Raw genomic sequence first — 6763 nt, 5'->3', positions numbered from 1 at the left:
ACTGGATTAGTATAGTAATGTGGTCAGTCACCCTGAACCAGATATTCTGGAGTGTGAAGTCAGCTGGGCCTTAGAAAGCACTACTGTTAATAAAGCTAGTAGGTGCAATGGACTTCCAGTAGAACTCTTCAAAACCCTAAAGGATGATGCCATCAACGTGTTGCACTCAATTATCAGCAAATCTGGAAGACACACAATGGCCACAGTACTGGAAAAGTTCAATCCTCATCCCCGTTCCCAAGAAGAGTAGTAATAAAGAATGTTCAAACCATTGGACAACTGCAATCATTCCCTATGCTAGTTAGATAATGTTTAAAATCTTGCATGCTAGGCTTCAGCATTATGCAAACCAAGAACTTCCAGATGTCCAATCTGGGTTTAAAAAAGCAGAGGAACCCAAGATCAAATTGCCAACATTCACTGGATTATAGAGAAAGCAAGAGAATTCCAGAAAAATATCTACCTCTGTTTCATTGGCTAATCTAAAACCTTTGACTGTTTGGATCATAACAAACTGTGGAAAGCTCTTAAAGAGATGGGAATACCACACCATCTTACCTGTTTCCTGAGAAACCTGTATGCTAATCAAGAAGCAACAGTTAGAGCCCTGTATGGAACAACTGCTTGGTTCAAGATTGAGAAAGAAGTATCACAGTGCTGTCTGCTGTCACCCTGTTTGCTTAACCCATATGCTGAGCACATCATAAGAAATGCTGGGCTGGTTGAGTTACAAGCTGGAATCAAGATAGGTGGGAGAAATATCAACAACATCAGATATGCAGCTGATACCACTCTAATGGCAGAAAATGAATAGGAAAAAAAGAGCCTCTTGATGAGGGTGAAGGGGGAGATGAAAGGGCTGGCTTAAAACTAAATATTAATACTTACTGGGATGAATAAATCAAAAGGATAGATCATGAAACTTGTTGACCAGAATTTTGTGAAAATAGCAGTAGGAATGTAAAATGATATAGATTCTACAGAAAGTAGTTTGGCTGTTTCTCAAAATGTTACAAATATAACTCAGAAATTCTGATCCTAGGTACTTTTCTTATGTAGATACAAATGAATAATAAAAATATATGGCCATCAAAATTTATATTCACCATTTCATAGCAGCAAGCCAAAGTGGAAATAATCCAAATGTCCATCAGCTGATCAATGAGCAAATAAAATGTGTTCTATCCATACAATGAAATTCTATTCATTATAAGAATGAAGCACTGATACAGGCTACAATTTAGAAAAATCTTGTGAATTTTATACCAGATATAAAAAGACATCCACAAATACCACATATTATATGATTCCATTTATACAATATAATTAAATTAGTAATTCACAGAAAGGGGTGTCTTAAAATATTCAAATGTATGTAAACTAAATACTTCACTTACAAAAAACACCTAGGACAAAAAATACTCAGGGAAATAGAAAATATTTTAATGAGTACATATGGAAGCACAGTAAGTAAAATTTTGTTCAATACAGCTAAAACCATTTTGAGAAATGTGTCTTTACGTATTTATATTGGAGAAAAAATAATTATAAATACAATGACTTAAATTATTCCCTTCAGATGCTGGAAAAAGAAAATCAAATTAAACCCAAAGAAGGTAGAAGAAAGAAAGTTAGAATGGCAAGAGCTGAAATTAATAAAATTACATAATTATGCTATAATAATATTTAACAATAATAATGAATCAAATTTTTAAAGAGAAAATGCAATAAAATAAACATCTATGAACTCAAAATATTTCATTAAATTGATTTCTATAGTCAACTATTGACAGAATTCACATTTCATTTGTATTCTTCCATTTCTGATGTTGCACATTCCATTAAAATTTATTTAATTAGGTCATCCACACAAGAATAATCTTCATTTTGAGTAACATAGTTAGCTTATTAGTAAAATAATCATAGAAGTGATAACCCAACATATTCACAGATTGTGCACACACTCAAGATAATAAGATTATATAAGTTATTTACATTTATAAGAACACTGGATCAGGTTTCTCAGAAGGATATCTTAGAATTTTCTTTATTATGGTATTCAAATATGAATATGAATGACCATAATTAGTTGTGTATGGACTTTATGTGCTATTTCCATAGTTTATTTATGATTTAAGAAGTTATTTTAGGTATGCTTGAAACATTAAAAGTGTGCTCACTGTTTTAAGGGGTACACTAATTTTGTTAAATATTTCAGTCTAGCAGCCTCTTTTATCCTTGCTTCCAGTAACAACTGCCAAAGGAAATCATTACCCTAATTTCTGACAATATAGATTATTTCTCACAGGCATTTTTGAAGATCCATTTTGGAATTAGCCTTTCCCATTTTTGTCTTTACATCTCTCCTTCTTTTCAATTGCTTCAAAATTAATATCTCAACCTCATCCCACAAAGCATAGCAACAAAAAATATCTTACTTTAGAGAAACTGAATGATTCCTAGAAGCAGAAGGGGAGCAAATTTATTTACCAGCAGTGTTAATCTGCCTAGCACTATCCTTTAGTCGAACATGCTTTTCATTAAGTGCTTGTTATGTCAAATAAATGCACAAATATTGAGTGCAGATAGCATATAAAATGTCATTGTTGTTGCTTGTTTTTTTCCCTATATTTGTTGACAAACACTTTTCTGCTAATACAGAAAACCTGACAGATAAATCTAGCGTCTAATACCATTTACATGTTTATAAATTTGATAAGCTTAATCTTATAACAAATGTTATTTGTTGTTGAGTTTTCATGTACATATTGATACTGAGCAGAACCCTGAGGGGCTCCTGGACACAAAAGCTCTTCTGTGTTCCCCTTTTTTTGATTATAGGAAATAGTCTTCATTCAGCCTCCATAACCTTCCCTGAAGTCCAAAGAACAAGTTCAAATAGCTTAATTAGGAAAGGAAGGGCATATGAAGACAAGGGAGGAATAGTCAAGAAAAACAATAGTGCAGCCTGGGGGCAAGGTCCTGGTTCCCCATCAGAGGATATTTCTGGTTGCTGTTCAGTTGCCAAGTCATGCCCACCGCTTTGCAGCTCCATGGACTGAAGCACACCAGGCTTCTCTGTCTTTCACTATCTCCAGAGTTTTCCCACATTCATGTCCACTGACTCAATGATTCTTTTTTTTTTTTATTTTTAAACTTTTCATAATTGTATTAGTTTTGCCAAATATCAAAATGAATCTGCCACAGGTATACATGTGTTCCCCATCCTGAACCCTCCTCCCTCCTCCCTCCCCATACCATCCCTCTGGGTCGTCCCAGTGCACTAGCCCCAAGCATCCAGTACCGTGCATCAAACCTGGACTGGCATCTCGTTTCACACATGATATTTTACATGTTTCAATGCCATTCTCCCAAATCTTCCCATCCTCTCTCTCTCCCATAGAGTCCATAAGACTGTTCTATACATCAGTGTCTCTTTTGCTATCTCTTACACAGGGTTATTGTTACCATCTTTCTAAATTCCATATATATGCGTTATTATACTGTATTGGTGTTTTTCCTTCTGGCTTACTTCACTCTGTGATTCTATCTAACCATCTCATCCTCTGCCACCCCTTTCTCCTTTTGCCTCCGATCTTTCTTAGCATCAGGGTCTGTTCCAATGAGTTAGTTCTTCACATCTGGTGGCCAAAAATATTGGAGTTTCAGCTTCATCATCAGTCCTTCCAGTGAACATTCAGTGTTGATTTACTTTAGGATTGACTGGTTTGCTTTTGTGGAAATCCAAGGGACTTTTCAGAGTCATCTTCTGTACCACAATTCAAAAGTATCAATTCTTCCACTCTCAACTTTCTTTATGGGCCAACTCTCACATCCATAGAAGATTACTGAAAAAACCATAGCTTTAACTATATGGACCTTTGTCAGCAAAGAGATGTCTCTGCATTTTAACATGCTCTCTAGGTTTCTCATAACATTCTTCCCAAGGATCAATTATCTTTTAATTTCAAGACTGCAGTCACTATCTGCAGGGATCTTGGAGCCTTTAGCATAACAATATCTCTGAGCTACTTTGCAAATATTAAAACTGTCATTAGGTAGGAGAAGTTAAATGTCTGCTGCTCACCAGCACTTAGACCTCAGACCATTTTGAATCAGAATGTTGAAGCTGCTGCTCACTATCAACCAGTCAGAAGAATGCCCACAAGCTAATCATCCCCTCTTTGAATCATTACTATAAGACTCCTCACTATCCCCTTCAGATCTGGACACAGTTTTGAGTGCATTAGCTTATTGTGGCCTTCTTTGTGGGACAAGCAATAAAACTATTATTTTCTACTTTAGTCAAAATTCAGCCTCTGAGATTTAATTTGGTATTGGGTACACAGGCCAGATTTAACTTCAGTATCGCTCAACAAAATTTGGCCTTTATATTTTCAGAGGAGTCACTATTACTAAACATTGAAGTTTGCAAATGCAATGCACTATTTACTGCCATAAATCTAGCTTGAATAATAAACATAAGAAAGAACAATAAACATTAGAAAAAACATTTAAATCTAGTTTGAATAATAAACATTAGGATCATAAACATGGAAAAGGCAAGAGAAGAGATACGAAAACGTTAAAAAGAGTAAAGAAGTTAAGGAAAATAAGCAGGAAGAAAGGCCTATACTGCTTGAAAAAGTCAGTTGTAATTTAACATCATTAATGTCATAGTACATATTTTATGTATTGATTAATTTTTGTTGTTTAGTCATTCAGTTTTGTCCGACTCTTTGTGACCTCATGGACTGCACCACACCAGGTTTTCCTGTCCTTCACCATCTTCCTGAGTTTGCTCAAACTCATGTCCATTGAATTGGTGATGCCATTCAACCATCTCATACTCTGTCATCCCAATGATTTTGGAGCCCAAGAAAATAAAGTCTGTCACTGTTTCCATTGTTTCCACATCTATTTGCCATGAAGTGATGGGACTGGATGCCATGATCTTCATTTTTTGAATGTTGAGTTTTAAGCCAGCTTTTCATTCTCCTTTTTCACCTTCATCAAGAGGCTCTTTAGTTCCTCTTCACTTTCTGCCTTAAGAGTGGTATCATCTGTGTATCAGATTATTGATATTGCTCCTGGCAATCTTGACTCCAGTCTGTGCTTCATCCAGTCCAGCATTTTGCATTATGTACTCTGCATATAAGTTAATAAGCAGGGTGACAATATACAGCCTTAACATGCTCCCTTCTCAATTTGGAGCCAGTCTGTTGTTCCATGTCCAGTTTGAACTGTTGCATCTTGACCTGCATACAGATTTCTCAAGAGGCAGGTAAGGTGGTCTGGTATTCCCATCTCTTGCAGAATTTTCCAGTTTGTTGTAATCTACACAGTCAAAGGCTTTAGCTTAGTCAATGAAGCAGATGTTTTTTGTATTGATTAATTTAATCCATGACTAAAGTTAGTATTATTTTATCTTCCTAAGCATCCTGGTGTCCCACTGGTTTTATCAGAATCCTACATTTAGTTTTCCGATTCCTAAGGCCAGGCATCAAAAAACAAATTAATTCTGTTCAAAATGTGTTTTTATGTTTTATCAAATTTTTTAAGGAGGCTTTACAACATGAAATTTTATTTTATATGAAAATAGGTATTTTTTATATGAAGATACCCAAATTTATTGCAGTGCACAGTTTTATTAGATATTTCTTGTTAAGCTCTGCCAAGATTCAGTTTATGATTTTTAATTTATTTTTCATGATATTTATGATTTTTATTCATTTTTTTAATTTTTCCTTTTAAATTTGATTATTTTTATAGTCATTCATAATTTCTTTTCAATCTTTTTATTTCTCTTTCTTTTTTTCTTTATTTCCTTTTTTCAATATTCTCTATGCCACTATTGCAAATTTTCATGTTGATCTTGTAATCTATTTGACTATACAAAGTCTAGAACTTCTCACAGGATTGAATGAAACCTCTATTTCAACTACAAGTTTCAAACTCTCATTGTTTCCTTTCCTTTATAGGTATTGTTGCTGACAGCACTGTCCAGTATATCTCATGCACATAAATCTGTCTTAGATTTGGTTTCCAGAGGACCTCAATCTAGTGTAGTTTTTAATCCATCAACTCCCTTCTTCCTTATCGAACCTGTATTCCACAGATCAGTGCTATTCCTGACAAATAACCTCACACTCTCTGCTTCATGCTTCACCAGCTCTCATTGACAATCATTTAGAAATTGAAAATGGGCACAAGGAGATCACGTCTTGGTAGCAAGAATGTACTTACTACAGCAGACATTCCACTTGGAGCAGAGAGAATGCAGGAGGGTTACTGTGAGTGAGACCATTCTCTCTGCTTCATTTTCTACAAGTGAACATGTAAGGGACTTCCAATAATTAAATGGTTAAATACAGTGGCATGAAGTCAAATGGTGCAAGAAATATGCCTGCCTCCAAATTGGGTCTTTAAAAAAAAAAAAACTAAGAAACCCGAGTGGAAAATAAATTCATAAATTTAAATGATAAAAAATGTAAAGACGTTTACTTTAAATTACACATGTGTCATTTTGAAGCAGAGTAAAAATCTACTAAGTCTTATTTTTAAACTTAGAGAATTTCTGCAAAATCTTCCTTCATGTTTCCTCTTCTGAATTACTCTTGCATGGATGTTCCTTCTAGAAATTTCCCTTAAATTCTAGGTCACCGTGCATCACACAATGGTGAGGTTACAAAAAGAGATTATCAAAGTGTTGAAATATTTCTGAAGAAATTCAGAATTTGTAAGAAAATTCTCAGGCAACCTT

Source organism: Bison bison, unplaced genomic scaffold, assembly GCF_000754665.1.
Source record: "Bison bison bison isolate TAMUID 2011002044 unplaced genomic scaffold, Bison_UMD1.0 scf7180017864339, whole genome shotgun sequence".
NCBI classification, from domain to species: domain Eukaryota; kingdom Metazoa; phylum Chordata; class Mammalia; order Artiodactyla; family Bovidae; genus Bison; species Bison bison.
The sequence above is the reverse complement of the archived record's forward strand: the minus strand, read 5'-3'. Positions refer to the sequence as shown.